Here is a 19,573-nt window from a genome sequence, read left to right as displayed (position 1 = left end):
CCGGTCTAATCCCATTTTCCTAAACGGAGTCCCCAGCGGAGTCACCATTTTGTTATCGAGAAATCTAGTGTCTATTCAGAGCTACTAGTCCCACTAAGACAGGTAGCTATCTTAGAAACAAACAGATTAAAGTTACTTTCTTTTCCTTTACGAGAGAGAGATGGGAAAGAACCAGAGAGTACCAAACTCGGTCTTCCGCTTGGCTCCTTGCTTCTTTCCTTTCCCCTTTGACAGAATCTTGTCACTGCTTCCTTACTTGTCCAACTTCAAAGAGCACCTGTAGATTCATAACAGCATAGTACCATCAAAGCATAGAGATCTTTCACTGTAAACGATATAGGATCAAATATATATTGACCATACAAATGCATATAACAAACACAGTATTTAGAGATACACAAGAATATGGAGGAAAACTCAAATAGCTTTATTAGTAAAGTCATAGAAGAGAGGATTACAACCACTTGGTCTAACCCAGTGCCTTCCTCCCAGCTTGAAAGCCCTCTTCACCTCACTATAAAGCATTTCACCCGACATCAAAGGATTTACGACCTCATGCTTTAGGGGGCAACTGTTATAGAAATATTTGGGCACTGCGGCCCCAAACCACATATGTCCAGAAACCAAGGGCTTCTAAGTCCCTAAAAGTGTTGCTTCATACCCTAAAGTAGCAAGGTCAGCTGATTACATCATCTCCTAGAAGTTTTCCATGAAAAACTACTCAAAACTGGTCAAAGTAGGATCATACAGACTGCCGAGTGCTAAAGATGTGATGCATCTCACCTATCACATGTAAAAAGTGCTATGCATACTAGAAAGCCCTTCTATAGGGTCCAATGAGCAAGAGCAGACAAATGGCACAAGAAGCTTGCTAGGTGGAAACCCAAAGAGTCTTCTAGATACTGCTCATTTGACACTTGCCTCTCTAAGTTCACCCAGGGATGAGTAAGAGATCTAAAATCTCCATGTGGAACCAAGACCTATCAGAGAGATGACACTAATCAAAATCCCAGAAGCTGACTCACCCAGCTGCAAATAACTATAAATGGATCTCTCATCCAAGAGATCCAAAGGTTGGAATTTGGTAATTTGCAAAGAGGTGTTGCTGGTTTCTCTTTGAAGACATTGTTACTGTAATAAGATGACAGTATTCAGAGATACACAAGAATATGGAGGAAAACTCAAATAGCTTTATTAGTAAAAGTCATAGAAGATAGGATTGCAACCACTTGGTCTGACCTAGTGCCATCCTCCCAGCTTGAAAGCCCTCTTCACCTCACACAAAGCAAGATCACCCAACAATGTCTTCAAAGAGAAATCAGCAGCACCTCTTTGCAAATTACCAAATTCCAACCTCTAGATCTCTTGGATGAGGGATCCATTTATAGATATTTGCAGCTGGGTGAGTCAGCTTCTGGGATTTTGATTAGTGTCATCTCTCTGATAGTTCTTGGTTCCACATGGCGATTTTAGATCTCTTACTCATCCCTGGGCAAACTCAGAGAGGCAAGTGTCAAATGAGCAGTTTCTAGAAGATTCTCTGGGTTTCCACCTAGAAAACTGCTTGTGCCATTTTTCTGCTCTCGCTCATCGCACCCTATAGAAGGGCTTTCGAGTATGCATCACACTTTTTACATGTGGTAGGTGAGATGCATCACACCTTTAGCACTAGGCAGTTTGTATGGTCCTGCTTTGACCAATTCTGAGTAGTTTTTCATGGAAAACGTCTGGGAGATGATGTAATCAGCTAACCTTGCTCCTTTATGGTATGAAACAATGCTTTTAGGGACTTAGAAGCCCTTGTTTTATGGACATATGTGATTGGGGTTGTTTTTACATGGATCGACTTGTACTTTCGGGTGAAGATTGAACGAGTTTTGAAGATCCTAGATCTAGTTTCATCCATCTGGGCTACGATATATTCAAGAAAATAAAGACATCGAATGTACATCATTGCTGCATAGATAATCTTCCAAACTAAGGGATGATGGCTCTACCAGAATCATCAGTTTGCACATAGACGGTTGTCTGTCCTATGTACATGAAAATGAATTTATCAAGCTGAGCATGGGAATGCCCGCCTCAGCTAGATCATGAAAATATTATGAAGATAATGTATTGTATTGTATCTTATTACAGGTCACCTTCCAGTGCGAAAAACCTCAGATCCTCACTATAAAGCATTTCACCCAAAATCAAAAGATTTACTACCTCATGCTTTAGGGGGAAACTGTTATAGACATATTTGGGCACTGCAACCCCAATAAAATATGTCCATAAACCAAGGGCATCTAAGTCCCTAAAAGTGTTGTTTCATAATCTAAAGGAGCAAGGTAAACTGATTACATCATCTCCCAGAAGTTTCCCATGAAAAACTACTCAGAACTGGTCAAAGCAGGACCATACAGACTGCCTAGTGCTAAAGTTACGATGCATCTCACCTATCACATGTAAAAAGCCCAATGCATACTAGAAATCCCTTCTATAGGGTACGATGAGTGAGAGTAGACAAATGGCTCAAACAGTTTGCTAGGTGGAAACCCAGAGAATCTTCTAGAAACTGCTCATTTGACACTTGCCTCTATGAGTTCGCCCAGGGATGAGTAAGAGATCTAAAATCTCCATGTGGAACCAAGACCTACTAGAGAGATGACACTAATCAAAATCCCAGAAGCTGACTCACCCAGCTGCAAATATCTATAAATGGATCCCTCATCCAAGAGATCCAAAGGTTGGAATTTGGTAATTTGCAAAGAGGTGCTGCTGGTTTCTCTTTGAAGAAATCATTGGGTGATCTTGCTTTGTGTGGGGTGAAGAGGGCTTTCAAGCTAGAAGGATGGTGCTGGGTCAGACCAAGTGGTTGTAATCCTCTCTTCTATGACTTTTACTAATAAATCTATTTGAGTTTTCCTCCATATTCTTGTGTATCTATGAACACTGTGTTTGTTATATGCATTTGTATTATCAATATATATCTGATCCTATATTGTTTGCAGTGAAAGATATATATGCTTTGATGGTACTATGCTGTTGTGAATCTACAGGTGCTTTTTGAAGCTGGACAAGCAAGGAAGTAGTGGCAAGATTCTGTCAAAGGGGAAAGGAAAAAAGCAAGGAGCCAAGCGGAAGACCGAGGTTGGTACTCTCTGCTTCTTTCCCATCTCTCTCGTAAAGGAAAAGCAAGTAACTTTATTCTATTTGTTTCTAAGATAGCTACCCATCTTAGTGGGACTAGCAGTTTTGAATAGACACTAGATTTCCCGGTAACAAAATGGCAACTCCACTGGGGATCGAACCCAGAATATCTATTTTAGGAAACCCAGAGAATCTTCTAGAAACCGCTCATTTGACACTTGCCTCTCTGAGTTCACCCAGGGACGAGTAAGAGATCTAAAATCTCCATGTGGAACCAAGAGCTATCAGAGAGATGACACTAATCAAAATCCCGGAAGCTGACTCACCCAACTGCAAATATCTATAAATGGATCCCTCATCCAAGAGATCCAAAGGTTGGAATTTTGTAATTTGCAAAGAGGTGATGTTGGTTTCTCTTTGAAGACATTGTTGGGTGATCTTGCTTTGTGTGAGGTGAAGAGGGCTTTCAAGCTGGGAGGATGGCGCTAGGTCAGACCAAGTGGTTGTAATCCTCTCTTCTATGACTTTTACTAATAAAGCTATTTGAGTTTTCCTCCATATTCTTGTGTATCTCTGAATACTGTGTTTGTTATATGCATTTGTATGGTCAATATATATCTGATCATATATTGTTTACAGCGAAACATCTCTATGCTTGGATGGTACTATGATGTTGTGGATCAACAGGTGCTTTTTGAAGCTGGACAAGTAAGGAAGCAGTGGCGAGATTCTGTCAAAGGGGAAAGGAAACAAGCAAGGAGCCAAGCGGAAGACCGAGGTTGGTACTCTCTGCTTCTTTCCCATCTCTCTCTCGTAAAGGAAAAGCAAGTAACTTTAATATGTTTGTTTCTAAGATAGCTACCCATCTTAGTGGGACTAGTAGTTCTTAATAGACACCGGGGTCTTCAAAAATCGTTCAATGTGAAAAGATGTTCTGATGTTGAACATGGAAGGACATCGTCTGATTACCAGCCAATGATGTAAGCTATTAACCGACACGAGAGGAATCACCGATAACAATGATGACCCTCAAGGTGCTGCAGTACAATTCACGTGGTGTGAATACATGAGTTGATGTCGAAGACCATGAAAAGTCTTTCGGTCGAAGGCCATTTGTGTAAACCTGTCGCCGAAAGTGAGAAACTTTCCATTGAGGCATGCAAGCTTCAAAGTACTGGAAGGGTTGTCCCTAGGTTGGATTCTTGGATAATGAGCGGATGTCGACAAGAAGTGACTCGTCGTAGGAGGGCATTAATGGATCCCACATCTACGACACGAAATGGAGCAAATGATTTTGTAGAGGTGAAAACGATCTGATGATACAAGGTTCAGGGTGGCGGTCATGAAAGAATGAAGCGTGAAGGTATTGTAGCGGATGAGACACGAAACAAATACAGAGTAGGCTGATCCCAACTTAGTAAGGATGGAATAAATAAGGTTACTATCTTCTTTCTTAACCTTAACACCTTCCAAGAGATATCTAAGGGTCTTGAATTTGGATAAGAAATCTTCAATGCAAGAAAAATTATTAGGATCCAATGTAAGCAACTCATTTTCAAGTTGATGGGCTCTAATCTCATTTTTAATCCCAAAAACTTTAGCGAGTTGTTCCAATGCTTCATGAGGAGTCTCAAGTTCTGCAATATGGAATCTAAGATCAGGAGAAATAGACATCCCTATCAAACCACGTGCTTGATCTTGTCTATTTTCCCATTTTGCATCCTTGTCTTCATCTTTTGGTTTCTTCTCTTGGTCTGTGGCTATTCTGTAGAGACCTTTACTTCTAAGTAAATCTTCGATGTAGGATATCCATTGGAAGTAGTTAGTGTTGTCAAGAATGACTTGGCATGGACTTTCCATTTTAAAAAACACTGAAGCTGAAGATGCTAAAAGTAAGTGTTCCAATGGATAGATCTTGAAAAATTAGGCGGTTTTAAAAAAAACGGCTCTGAAAAAGGCTTCCGGATGAAGAAGTTATGGCTTTTTGAAAAAAAATTGTTGAAGTTGCCGGCAAAGTGCGCGAATGTGCGGGAATGAAATAATCTGCCCCCACAAAATGGAGACTTGAACCCAAGACCTATACTCTCTTAAAATAGCTTTGAACCAATTGATCTATACAAAAAATTTGAGAGAGAGAGAGAGAGAGAGAGAGGGGGGGGGCCTTGGTTTGCGTGCTTGCCTTGAGAAAGCTCTTTTTCCCTACAAAACACAAAACACAAAACCCAACACGAATATGCAAAGAAAAATGAACCTTACAGCTCGAAGTTAGCTTTACCCAAAAAACTAAATATTTTCAAAAATGAACCTTGCGGCTCAAAGTCAGCTTTAGCCGAAAAACTAAATATTTTTCTCAATGTTTCTGATTTTCTGAGATCACACTAAGGTGCAGGGAAAAGAGCATACACATGAGAAAAATCCTTCCTTTCTGTTTCTGATTTGCCCAGATCACATAGAGTCGTAGGGCAAAGAGCATACGCAGAAATGAAAGGTATAGATCCGGTTAAGAAAAAGCTAAATAAACCAAAACCGAAATAAGCAGAGAGAAAATAACAGTAAACTGCAAATAAAGACTGTATACCTCCAGATCTTAAAAATGACGCAGATAGGGCTACCAGAAACCTTTTCGCGTGAAACGAAAGGGGTTCCTCACTGGAACAGATGCTTTGAACACAACAGAGCAGTCCTCTCGGCCCGAAAGCAGTCAGAAACAATAGATCTAGGAAACGGCAGCCACATGCAGTTCTACCGGCTTCAGATTTGGATCAGCAACGAACGCGGCCCTCAAATAGCTCTGATACCATGTAGGAATTTACAGGGTAAGTTCCTCAGAAAGAACACCAAAAGGATACCGCTCACAACCAGATCACAGATCAATACACCAGTATTTTGACGTGGTTAAAACCCTCAAAGAGGGAAACAGTCCACGGCCTGCGCCAACGTGGCTACTACAGGCAATTTATTAATAAAAGAATGAAAATTTACATAAGCTTCTCTCATGCACAGATTACTCAAACAATGACCCTCCATGCCCTTTAAATAGAACTCATGGACCAATCGGGTGTCAAGCCACGGATCAAGTGTCGGTAATACCGAGGAGAGAATGAACCGTCGGATCACTACATATCGTGACCGTCGGATTGTAAGTTACAAAATGTACAACGGTAAAGAAACACACTTTACCTAACTCTACACTAGACCAAGTTGAACTTAACTATATCCTATGTGTCGGAATATCCTAACAACGAGCTGGGTAGGTGAACTCTCTAAGCGGCTTCTCGTGAACATATCGGCGACACTGAAATGGATTGGTAGCATTAACCCCAAAAGTGGATGGTACGGTGGACCAATGGCGATATGAACGGTGAATGGAATAACCCAACCTGACTCAATCATGGTGATGGAGTGAAAGTGTCATGTTCAAGAGCGACCTGCTACCAATAAAGTTTCTTCAAGTTTTCTTCCCAATTTTACCCAGTCATTTCTGACCAGTACCTATTTATTTTTGTCAAGCTTGAGGAGGATAACATTTTCTTGTTCTATAATTTTCCGTTCGGGAAAACCCATTGCTATGTTTTAACGAGCCTAGTGACAGTGAAACTCGTTCTTGTCTGAATGGACAAGTTTGTCACTATTGTTTTAACGAGTTTAACGACAAGGATAACTCGGTCCTTTTCACTTTTAAAGAGTCTGAAAAGAGACGGAAAGAAGACTCCAATATTCCTTTTTCATAACATAATCCCTTAAGTCTTAAAAAGTATAAAGCAATGCGAAAGGGATGACTTTTTGATAGTTTTAATGAGCTGAACAAGACAAATTCTCGATATTTTTGTGTAATAATCCCTCAGGTCCAAAAAGATTAAAATCTAGAGGAGGGATATCACTTTCAATCATTTTAACGAGCTAGAGAGGCCAATCACTCGGTAATCTTTTCATATTTTAGGAGTTAGATGAAAAGAGCTTAAAGGAGACTTGTTTTTTGAGGAATGAGTGATGTTTTCAGATTGCAGCTGGTTCCAGGTAAGGGTTGGAACTTTCCAATCATGGAAGATTAAAAAGGTGGCTAATATGATCACTCGTCGTAGTTGTTCCTCAAAAGGGGTAAACAATCAAATGGAGGCAGATGATCGGCAACAATAGAGTGGAGGTGATGGTAAGAACATGACCAAGGCTCAAAAGCTGATGACAATGGATTCACAATGGTTATTTACTAGAGGTGGGTTCATTTTTTAATGAGCTTAAACTCTGGTGGAACATATTCTCATTGCTAGGTTTAATTTTTAGCGAGCTTGAACTTCGCGTAAAACTGCTCGTTGCTAGGTTTATTTTTTAACGAACTTGAACTTCACCTAAAACTGCTCAGAACTGGTCAAAGCAAGACCATACAGACTGCCCAGTGCTGAAGGTGTGATGCATCTCACCTGTCACATGTAAAAAGTGCGATGCATATTGGAAAGCCCTTCTATAGGGTGTGATGAGCGAGAGAAGACAAATGGCACAAGCAGTTTGCTAGGTGGAAACCCAGAGAATCTTTTAGAAACTGCTCATTTGACACTTGCCTCTCTGAGTTCGCCCAGGGATGAGTAAGAGATCTAAAATCTCCATGTGGAACCAAGAACTATCAAAGAGATGACACTAATCAAAATCCCAAAAGCTGACTCACCCAGCTGCAAATATCTATAAATGGATCCCTCATCCAAGAGATCCAAAGGTTGGAATTTGGTAATTTGAAAAGAGGTGTTGTTGGTTTCTCTTTGAAGACATTATTGGGTGATCTTGCTTTGTGTTAGGTGAAGAGGGCTTTCAAGCTGGGAGGATGGTGCTGGGTCAAACCAAGTGTGAAAGATATCTATGCTTTGATGGTACTATGTTGATGTGAATCTACAGGTGCTCTTTGAAGCTGGACAAGTAAGGAAGCAGTGGCGAGATTCTGTCAAAGGGGAAAGGAAAAAAGCAAGGAGCCAAGCGGAAGACTGAGGTTGGTACTCTTTGCTTCTTTACCATCTCTCTCTCGTAAAAGAAAAGCAAGTAACTTTAATCCGTTTGTTTCTAAGATAGCTACCTGTCTTAGTGGGACTAGCAACTCTGAATAGACACTAGATTTCCCGGTAACAAAATGGCGACTCCACTGGGGAAAACAGTAGAAATTGATGTGGAAGTTATCGATGGAAATCTCGAAGGGAAGGCCTTAGATTTATGCTATGGCCGCTGTTGTGTCGACATAATTCAGAAAGATTGCATTTCCCTTCCAAGGAGGAATTACAATCGTCGACCAACAAAAAATTATGCCCAATAGTTCACAAGTTACGGGAAGCATTCCAATGATCCATGGAAGCTCTCAATCACTTCAAAATGTCAGAGTTGGTCTCCTAAAGGACACTACCTTAATGGGTACTTTCGCCCTACCGCCTCCGAGTAATCTGGTGAAAGTGACCACGGTGGGAACCTGCAATATGATATCTTATATATCTAAAAGATTTGGAAGATTCCTGAACATTTTGTCAGCATGGATCATCACCATTTTAGAAATATTGTAGCAATCAATGTTCTTGGCCTTGGGGGCAAACCCAAATCAATTCTCATCGAGTGTTTGCATAGATAAGTCTAAGGAATATGGCACCTCTTCAGATCCTTGATTGCATGTACATTCTACAAACGAAGGAACTGTTCAGACGATGATCATAGAGGGGGCACCATAGGAAGATTACCACCATCATTCCAATCTTCTGGATTACCACGAAGATTTTTCCAGCAACCTTAATCATCCTTCAGTTTTTTATTTTCTATCAAATACTGTAAATACGGTGGATTATGAGGATATTTCTTTTACTGTGTCAACCTCATTAAAAAATGAAACAACTGCCTTTCCAAATCGAGTCTTTGATTACGATCTCATATAATCAAAGGTGAGTCTTTCAAAGATTTCGAAGGTAAACCTTCATTCCAACCACCACGATGAATGCAATGAAGCTTGGGGTGCATGCACCTTGATTTGCGTCACTATACTGGGGGCATGCGAACTTATAACAAGCATAATTTCTCGTTTCAAGCTTGTGTAAACATGAAACCGAATCTGAGCAGTTTTACGCGAAGTTCAAGCTCATTAAAAAATAAACCTAGCAACGAGCAGTTTTATACAATGAGCATATGTTCCACCAGAGTTTAAGCTCATTAAAAAATGAACCCACCTCCGGTAAATAACCATTGTGAATGCATTGTCATCAGATTTTGAGCCTTGGTCACGTTCTTACCATCACCTCCACTCTGTTGTTGCCGATCATCTGCCTCCATTTGATTTTTTACCCCTTTTGAGGAACAACTGCAACGAGTGATCCTATTAGCCACCCTTTTACACTGCTGTGATTGGAAAGTTCCAAACCTTACCTTGAACCATCTACTATATGAAAACATCACTCATTCCTCAAAAAACGAGTCTTCTTTAAGCTCTTTTCATCTGACTCATAAAATATGAAAAGATTTCCGAGCGATTGGTCTCTCCATCTCGTTAAAGTGATTGGAAGTGCTATCCCTCCTTTATATTTCAATCTTTTTGGACCTGAGGGATTGTTACACAAAAAGATCGAGTGTTTGTCTTGTTCGGCTCGTTAAAACTATTGAAAAGTTATCCCTTTCGTATTGTTTTATACTTTTTTAGACTTAAGGGATTATATTACGAAAAAAGGAATATTGGAGTCTTCTTTCCATATTTTTTCAGACTCTCTGAAATTGAAAAGAACCAAGTTATCCTTGTTGTTAAACTAGTAAAAACAATAGCGACAAACTTGTCCATATAGACAAGAATGAGTTTCACTGTCGCTAGGCTCGTTAAAACATAGCGACGGGTTTTCCAGAATGGAAAATTATAGATCAAGCATATGTTATCCTCCTCAATCTTGACAAAAATAAAGAGGTACTGGTTAGAAATGATTGGGGAAAATTGGGAAGAAAACTTGAAGAAACTTTATTGGTGGTAGGTCGCTCTTGAGCATGACACTTTCACTCCATCACCATGATTGAGTTGGGTTGGGTTATTCCGTTCACTAGTCATATCGCCATTGGTCCACCGTACCTTCCACTTTTGGGGTTAACGCTACCAATCCATTTCAATGTCGCCGATATGTTCAAGAGAAGTCGCTCAGAGAATTCACCTACCCAGCTTGTGTCTCATCTGCTACAATACCTTCATGCTTCATTCTTTCATCACCACCACCCTGAACCTTGTATCATCAGATCGTTTTCACCTCTACAAAATCATTTGCTCCATTCCGTGTCGTAGATGTGGGATCCATTAATTCCCTCCTACGACGGGTCACTTCTTGTCGACATCAGCTCATTATCCAAGAAGCTAACCTAGAGACAACCCTTCCAGTACTTTGAAGCTTGCATGCCTCAATGGAAAGTTTCTCACTTACGGTGACAGGTTTACACTAACGGCCTTCGACCAAAAGACTTTGCGTGGTGTTCGACATCAACTCATGTATTCAGACCACGTGAATTGTACTGCAGCACCTTGAGGGTCACCATCATTATCGGTGATTCCTCTCACATCTGTTAACAACTTACATCATTAGTTGGTATTCAGATGATGTCCTTCCATGTTCAACATCAGAAAATCTTTTCACATGGATCGACTTGTACTTTTGGGCAAAGATTGAATGAGTTTTGAAGACCCCAGATCTAGTTTCATCCATCCAGGCTACGATATGTTCAGGAAAATAAAAGCATCAAATGTACATCATTGATGCACATATAATCATCCAAGCTAAGGGATGATGGCTCTACCAGAATCATCAGTCTGCACACAGACGGTTGTATGTCCTATGTACATGAAAATGAATCTATAAAGCTGAGCATGGGAATGCCCGCCTCAGCTAGATAATGAAAATATTACGAAGCTAATGTATTGCATTGTATCTTATTACAGGTCACCTTCCAGTGCAAAAAACCTTGGATCCTCACTATAAAGCATTTCACCTGACATCAAAAGATTTACGACCTCATGCTTTAGGGGGCAACTTTTATAGACATATTTGGGCACTGCAACCCCAATCACATATGTCCATAAACCAAGGGCTTCTAAGTCCCTAAAATTGTTTTTTCATACCCTAAAGGAGCAAGGTCAACTGATTACATAATCTCCCAGAAGTTTTCCATGAAAAACTACTAAGAATTGGTCAAAGCAGGACCATATAGACTACCCAGTGCTAAAGGAGTGATGCATCTCACCTGTCACATGTAAAATGTGTGATGCATACTTGAAATCCCTTCTATAGGGTGCGATGAGCGAGAGAAGACAAATGGCACAAGCAGTTTGCTAGGTGGAAACCTAGAGAATCTTCTAGAAACTGCTCATTTGATACTTGCCTCTCTGAGTTCACCCAGGGATGAGTAAGAGATATAAAATCTCCATGTGGAACCAAGAACTATCAGAGAGATGACACTAATAAAAATCCCAGAAGCTGACTCACCCAGCTACAAATATCTATAAATGGATCCCTCATCCAAGAGATCCAAGGGTTGGAATTTGGTAATTTGCAAAGAGGTGCTGTTGGTTTCTCTTTGAAGACATTGTTGGGTGATCTTCCTTTATGTGAGGTGAAGAGGGCTTTCAAGCTAGGAGGATGGCACTGGATTAGACCAAGTGGTTGTAATCCTCTCTTCTACAACTTTTACTAATAAAGCTATTTGAGTTTTCTTCCATATTCTTGTGTATCTCTGAATATTGTGTTGATATATGCATTTGTATGGTCAATATATATTTGATCCTATATTGTTTACAGTGAAAGATCTCTATGCTTTGATGGTATTATTTTGCTATGAATCTATAGGTGCTCTTTGAAGATCACCAGAGCACTGCAATATGAAAGAATGAAGCGAGAATCTATTTGTTCTTTGCAGTAAAAGTCATCCCTTTCGTATTGTTTTGAGGATCCAAAATCCGGTTTGATTTGGGCACTGCAATCCCAATCACATATGTCCATAAACCAAGGGCTTCTAAGTCCCTAAAAGTGTTGTTTCATACCCTAAAGGAGCAAGGTCAACTGATTACATCATCTCCCAGAAGTTTTCCATGAAAAACTACTCAGAACTGGTCAAAGAAGGACCATACAGATTGCCCAGTGTTAAAGGTGCGATGCATCTCACCTGTAAAAAGTGCGATGCATACTGGAAAGCCCTTTTATAGGGTGCGATGAGTGAGAGCAGACAAATGGGACAAGCAGTTTGCTAGGTGGAAACCCAGAGAATCTTCTAGACACTACTCATTTGACACTTGCTTCTCTGAGTTCGCCCAGGGGTGGGTAAGAGATCTAAATCTCCATGTGGAACCAAGAACTATCAGAGAGATGACACTAATCAAAATCCTAGAAGCTGACTCACCCAGTTGCAAATATCTATAAATGGATCCCTCGTCCAAGAGATCCAAAGGATGGAATTTGGTAATTTGCAAAGAGGTGCTGCTGGTTTCTCTTTGAAGACATTGTTGGGTGATCTTTCTTTCTGTGAGGTGAAGAGGGCTTTCAAGCTGGGAGGATGGCGCTGGGTCAGACCAAGTGGTTGTAATCCTCTCTTCTATGAATTTTACTAATAAAGCTATTTGGGTTTTCCTCCATATTCTTGTGTATCTCTAAATACTGTGTTTGCTATATGCATTTGTATGATTAATATATATTTGATCCTATATTGTTTACAATGAAAGATCTCTATGCTTTGATGGTACTATGCTACTGTGAATCTACAGGTTCTCTTTGAAGCTGGACAAGTAAGGAAGCAGTGGCGAGATTCTTTCAAAGGGGAAAGGAAACAAGCAAGGAGCCAAGTGGAAGACCGAGGTTGGTACTCTCTGCTTCTTTCCCATCTGTCTCTCATAAAGGAAAAGCAAGTAACTTTAATCTGTTTGTTTCTAAGAGAGCTACCCGTCTTAGTGGGACTAGCAGCTCTGAATAGACACTAGATTTCCCGTTAAAAAATGGTGACTCTGCTGGGGAGCGATTAGTTTGATTGCTTGTCTCTATTTGTTTGATTCATAAACCACAGATGGAGCCTGAAGTTAACCAGCTAGCCTTCGAACTTCATTTGCTATGAAAGTGAAAAGTAGATCAATGTTGCTTCAATTAATCTGCAGGTTTGTTTATGAACTGAACAATTGACTTGCAAACATCCTAAGTGCCCTAGAGGTAGCTTGAGTAACCTCATTAGATCAGCCCCTGTACTTTGTAGTTACTGACTATCATTTGCGCAGCCTAAATCCCTGAAGTAAACCGAAAACTGTGACCAAAACCCAAGTTACAGTCTCGTCCCTAGACCATCGCACCTTGTCTTCTTGGCAATCTGGATGCATCGCACCTCCCATGTGCAGTAGGTGGGATGCATCCCTGTTTCCCTGTGTTACAAGTGTGATGATCAGACAAGACTAAATCTGCCACCATATTTTGGTTTCTTCTTCACTCTCTTCAGTTTTATTCAGGAGTTTTGCTGTCTATGATCAGTAGAACACTGTTGAAACCCCCTCCTTTGCATAATCCAACCTCCATTGTACAAAGAATTGTGAATGTTTTTATGTATTGTGCGCCATTTGCAATTCTCATTTACAAAATAGTACCTTAATTGAACTGTCGTATTTTGATTTGAAAGTGTCGCAAGTGTCGTTTTCAGTCAAAGAAAAGAATCCTAGTGTTCTAGATAGTTGATTATACTGTTACTCTTTTATTTGATCTAAATTAGTAGTATTTCAAGTGTCGAAAGTATTTTTCAATTCAAAATTGAAAAGTTTCGTGTTGCCTTTCTGGCGGTTTTTGAAAAGAAAATCGTTAGTACTGTCGCTTTGAAAGAAGAGATAATTCAGATTTGTATCTAGCATTATTTTTGTCATTCACACATTAAGAAAGTGAAAACAAATACATGCATGTGCATTTGCATTTAGACTGCTTGTTGATTTTGATTTAGGACAGTGCATCTAGTGCGTGTGCTCTCTGCTCTATGTTGAAAGGATTTCATTTCTCTTTCCTTAGTAGCTAGGATTTTCATTGCAAAAAGAAGATTAAATGACTATTTATCATCTTAGATTGCATTTTAGGAATTGTATATCTAATTCACGTGATGAACCTGAAAGGAAAATTTCTTAAGAAAGATCAACTGTAAGATAAATTTAATGAACATAAAAACGCTTTGGAACCTAACGCACAACATCTAGAAGTCTAGGCTAGAGACGTATTCTGGCGTCGTAAAGCCTGGTAACTTTCACTCTCATCTTAGGTTGGGTGATTCCTCCTCTTTGAGACGACAAGTGCTAGTACGGACTTGTGCTCCCACGTACCATCGAGTATATATTGGGAGACCACAATAGGCTATATCCTTTATCCTTAGGAAGCCACGTCTACCACCCTATCGATTGCAATGCACTGAACACAGCATTCGGGAAGACTGACTGCCGTACCGTAAAAAGTATTCTGCAGTTTTGTGATTGGTTTGGTAATCCCTCTGTCTAGATTTCCAGAGTTGAGCACTTGTCACTTCAAGCTCATTAAAAATCAAAGGCGACTAGAGTCATATTTAGCTTTTTCTTGACTCTTAAAAATTGAAAAAGCAAGTTGTGTCAAAGCGTCTAAAATTCATTTAATTCAGAATAACATTTTCCCCTCTTATTTTGAGTTGATAGAATAATCCACAATCGTGGAAGAAATTTAATCAAAACCCCATCATTTGTGGAGACTGATGAGTCAACTATCTTTGACTTCAGAAAAGAAACTATTCTGAGCCAAGCGAACTCGTTTAACTAGGTCAAAGTCTCCTGGTTTGTTTGAAACTTGTTTTTCAACATCCTCTGAGACTCTGGTTGCTCCAACCATTTCTGGTATCCCTGCCTCTACAGAAGAAGTTATGCAGTTACAAGAGGACATTGGAACTGATCCTAGTGTAACAATAAACACTTTGATTCCTGAACCAACTCCATATAGAGTTGATTCGGAAGGTGTTACCCCTCCAACATCTGTCACTGCAGAATCTATACCTTCTTTGGCACTAGAAATATTTTACGGACCTGACGGTCTGCCTCTTCCACCCGGATTAATTGCTATAGAAGAGATTACGGAGGATATCCCATCTAGTATTCCATCACATTTTGGGACTGGGATCCACATGTATCCTTCTACTTCAGAAGTTAATACCTCTTCATCGCAAGTTCCTATAGAATCGCTAGGAAGTCTTTGGATAGACTCGATATGTCTGGACAACCATCGACATCTAGGACTATGTCGTCTAATACAGCGGTATCAGAACCTCCTACCACCACTCCGACGATGTTCACTGGTATACCATCTGTCCCAACTAGCTCTCAACCACTAGAAGGAGTCCATCCAGGGACTGTTTCGACAGTATGGTTTGTTCTCGTTTGTTCATCCGGAATAGTTCACAACCGAATTCAGGTCAAATTGGAATCACATCCAGCGGTTGGGTGCCAATACTACCTCAACAACCAAGAGTTGTATAGTCAATGCAACTGAGTCTCCCTGTGTTGAACATCCCCACTACAGCAGTTATTGTGACGGTGTCGCAAGTACAGGCATTGCCTGTTATATGCCAACCTCAAGTTTCTCAAGTTGTTATACAATAGCCTCTTGTCTCCGCGACACAACCACAATCGTGAGTTAGTGACTCCTTGACTGGAGCGACCTAGGCTCAAACGATACTATTACCCCTCATCTTGGTCAAATGTCCAGTATTGGGCAACAGTAAATGGTTTCACAACCATGGCTAGTGCAATATCAACAACCACAATTCCAACAAGCTTACCAAGGACCTAAGCAGCAAAACTTTGTAGGTAATGGGCAGTCGTATATTCAAAACGGTTATAACCAATGGTCTCAAATTGGTTATGCCCAACCACATTATCAGAGTTATCAACATCAAATGAATTATGCTGGTATGCAAAGACCCACTGCTTAGGGGATCCCATCTTATCCTGGGTACGCTTCGCTAAATTTGAATCAATAGTTTCCCTTTGTGGCGACTCTAGAGTTACCAGATCTAAATAGGCTAACGAACGATCCAATCGCTTATGCCCCTTGGTGGCCGGCGATTCCTCATAAACTTCTGTCAGATATTCCTAAATTTAATGGAAATCCGGGTGAAGACCCATCGAATCATGTGATGACCTTTCATATGTGGTGTTCGTCCAACACTCTCAATGATGATTTGATTAGGCTTCGCCTTTTTCAGCGAACGTTAACTGGTCCGGCAGCAAAATGGTATATCGAGTTGCCTAGAGCTTCATTCGATAACTTTAGTTCCCTTGCCACAAACTTTTTAACCCATTTTCAATTACCAATAAGGTATGAAAGAGGAACAGAGCTTCTTACCAATTTCAAGAAAACGAGGACCACTCACATATCCGATCATATTCATGAATGGCGACATCGTCGTAGAATGGTGAAAACATATGTTCCTAATCAGCTGCTAGCTGAATGGTTTATTAAGTCACTATTACCTTCTATTATGGAAGATGTGGCAAAGGGAGGGGTCGTCACTGAAGAGCAGGTTATTGCTCGTGCGCAATATCTAGACTTGATCTATACTCAGTCTGGAACGCTCTACGACAAAATCCTCGATGCTCCCAGACCGGAGTTTTCTATTCGTCCTCCTCCTAAATCAAACAAAGACTCTCACGTCAGTGACAGCGTGATAGGTATGACAAGCACGAAATTGACAAACGCTACATTGAAGAAAGCCTATAAGATTTCTGATCAAAATGCAAATGAAGAAATTCTAGCCTCAGAGGTTAATGTCGTGTCAACTGATAAAGGAAAAGAACCGAAGCAACCAGGGGGCAAGAAGAAAGGGAAAATCAAAAAGGAGAAATAGGATGATTCATCTCCTGAAAAATCTTTTGCAAACCCTTCTGGGCAAAAGAAACCTACACAACCATGCCTCATATGCGATGAGGATCATTGGATGAGAGATTATCCATATAAAGCTGAAGTTGAGAAACTATTTAAGAGTTTGAAAACCTTAGCGGTATTGACTGATCTGTTTCCAAACCCAGGAACCAATCTATTTGCTAGCGAGAATGCTTCCCCATCCCAAGTCCTTATGCTGTCCATTTCGAAACAGAAAAATGATTCTTTGATATTGACAAGGAATAAAGATTACGGGAATCCACAGCTGTCGAACAACAAGGCTACTGATCAACCTAGTAGTTTGACAACAACTTCGACTAAAGTTGTGCCACCCATCATTCCTGAGCTAATGATAAAGCCGCCAAAGGGACTTGTACACAAATCGACATTTAATCGTCGTGCCAGAGTGGCACAAAATTATAATATAGTAGAGGACCTAGCCCAATCACCGTCCGCTATGTTGACACTTGAGATACTGTAAAATTGCCCCTCCCAAAAGTAGGCTCTATTATCAGCAATAGGTGGGATTGACCTAGCGGATTCCAATCTTGTGGCCTTTAATCATAAAGGATACGAACCTCAATTACCAACTCAACTCGCTTTCCTCATTCAAGCGAAAGCCCTCAACAAAACTATTCATCGAACAATTATTGATGAGGGGGCATATACATGTATTATGTCAATGAGTTGCTGGAAAAATTTAGGCTCACCACCCTTGTCGCGATCATTGACGACGTTAAAAGCATTTGATGGACGAACGTACACTCCAGATGAGATTTTAAGTAACTTGTAAGTCGAACAGGGGGGCAAAACAATATAAATTGATGTGGAAGTTATTGATGGAAACCTCGATTACAACATCCTACTGGGAAGGCCTTGGATTTATGCTATGGCTGCTATTATGTCGACATACTTCAGAAAGATTGCATCTCCTTTTCAAGGAGGAATTACAATCATCGACCAACAAACCTTTCTCCCCAACAGTTCACAAGTTACAAGAAGCATTCCAATGATCCATGGAAGCTCTCAATCGCTTCAAAATGTTGGAGTAGGCCTCCTAAAGGACAATGCCTTAATGGGTACTTTCTCCCTACCGCCTCCGAGTAATCTGGCAAAAGTGACCACGGTGGGAACCTGCAATATGATATCTTCTATATCTAAAAGATTCGAAAGATTCCTAAACATTTTGTCAGCATGGATCATTGCCATTTTATAAATATTGTAGCAATCAATTTTCTTGGCCTTGGGGGCAAACCCAAATCAATGCTCATCGAGTGTTTGGATAGATAGGTCTAAGGAATATGGCGCCTCTTCAGATCCTTGGTCACATGTACATTCTACAGACGAAGGAATCAATCAGTTAATGATGATAGGAGAGGTACCATGGGAAGATTACCACCATCATTCCCATATTCTGGATTACCATGAAGATTATTCCAGCAACCTTAATCATCCTTCAGTTTTTGATTTTCTTTCAAATACTGTAAATACGGTGAATTATGAGGATAGTTCTTTTACTGTGTCAACCTCATTAAAAAATTAAACAACTCCCTTTCCAAATCGAGTCTTTGATTACGATCTCATAAAATCCAAGTCGAGTCTTTCAAAGATTTCGAAGGTAAACCTTCATTCCAACCACTGCATTGAATGAAATGAAGCTTGGGGGGAATGCACCTTGATTTGCATCATTATGCTGGGGGCATGTGAACTTATAACAAGCATAGTTTCTCGTTTCAAGCTTGTGTAAACATGAAACCGAATCTGAGCATATGTTGTCGCATGTTTGAAGGTCATTAAAAAATAAACCAGGCACGAGCAGTTTTACGCAAAGTTCAAGCTTGTTAAAAATTAAACCTACCAATGAGCATATGTTCCACCAGAGTTTAAGCTCATTAAAAAATGAACCCACCTCCGGTAAATAACCATTGTGAATGCATTGTCATCAGCTTTTGAACCTTGGTCGTGTTCTTACCATCACCTCTACTTTGTTGTTGCCGATCATCCACCTCCATTTGATTGTTTACCCCTTTTGAGGAAGCTACGATGAGTGATCCTATTAGCAACCTTTTTACTCTGTCGTGGTTGGAAAGTTCCAACCCTTACCTGGAACCAACTGCTATCTGAAAATATCACTCGTTCCCCAAAAAACAAGTCTCCTTTAAGCTCTGTTCATCTGACTCGTAAAATATGAAAATATAGCCAAGCGATTGGCATCTCCAGCTCATTAAAGTGATTGGAAGTGCTATCCCTCCTCTAGATTTTAATCTTTTTGGACCCGAGGGATTATTACACAAAAAGATCGAGAGTTTGTCATGTTCGGCTTGTTAAAACTATCGAAATGTCATCCCTTTCGCATTGTTTTATACTTTTTCGGACTTAAGGGATTATGTTATGAAAAAATAATATTGGAGTCTTCTTTTTGTCTCTTTTTAGACTCTCTAAAAGTGAAAAGAACCGAGTTATCCTTGTCGTTAAACTTGTTAAAACAATAGTGACAAACTTGTCCATTCAGACAAGAACGAGTTTCACTGTCGCTAGGCTCGTTAAAA

The sequence above is a fragment of the Pinus tabuliformis genome, chromosome 2_2 (assembly GCF_031772625.1).
Source record: "Pinus tabuliformis cultivar Carrire ecotype Pingquan chromosome 2_2, CPIR1, whole genome shotgun sequence".
Classification (NCBI taxonomy): Eukaryota; Viridiplantae; Streptophyta; class Pinopsida; order Pinales; family Pinaceae; genus Pinus; species Pinus tabuliformis.
Note: the sequence above shows the minus strand (reverse complement) of the source record.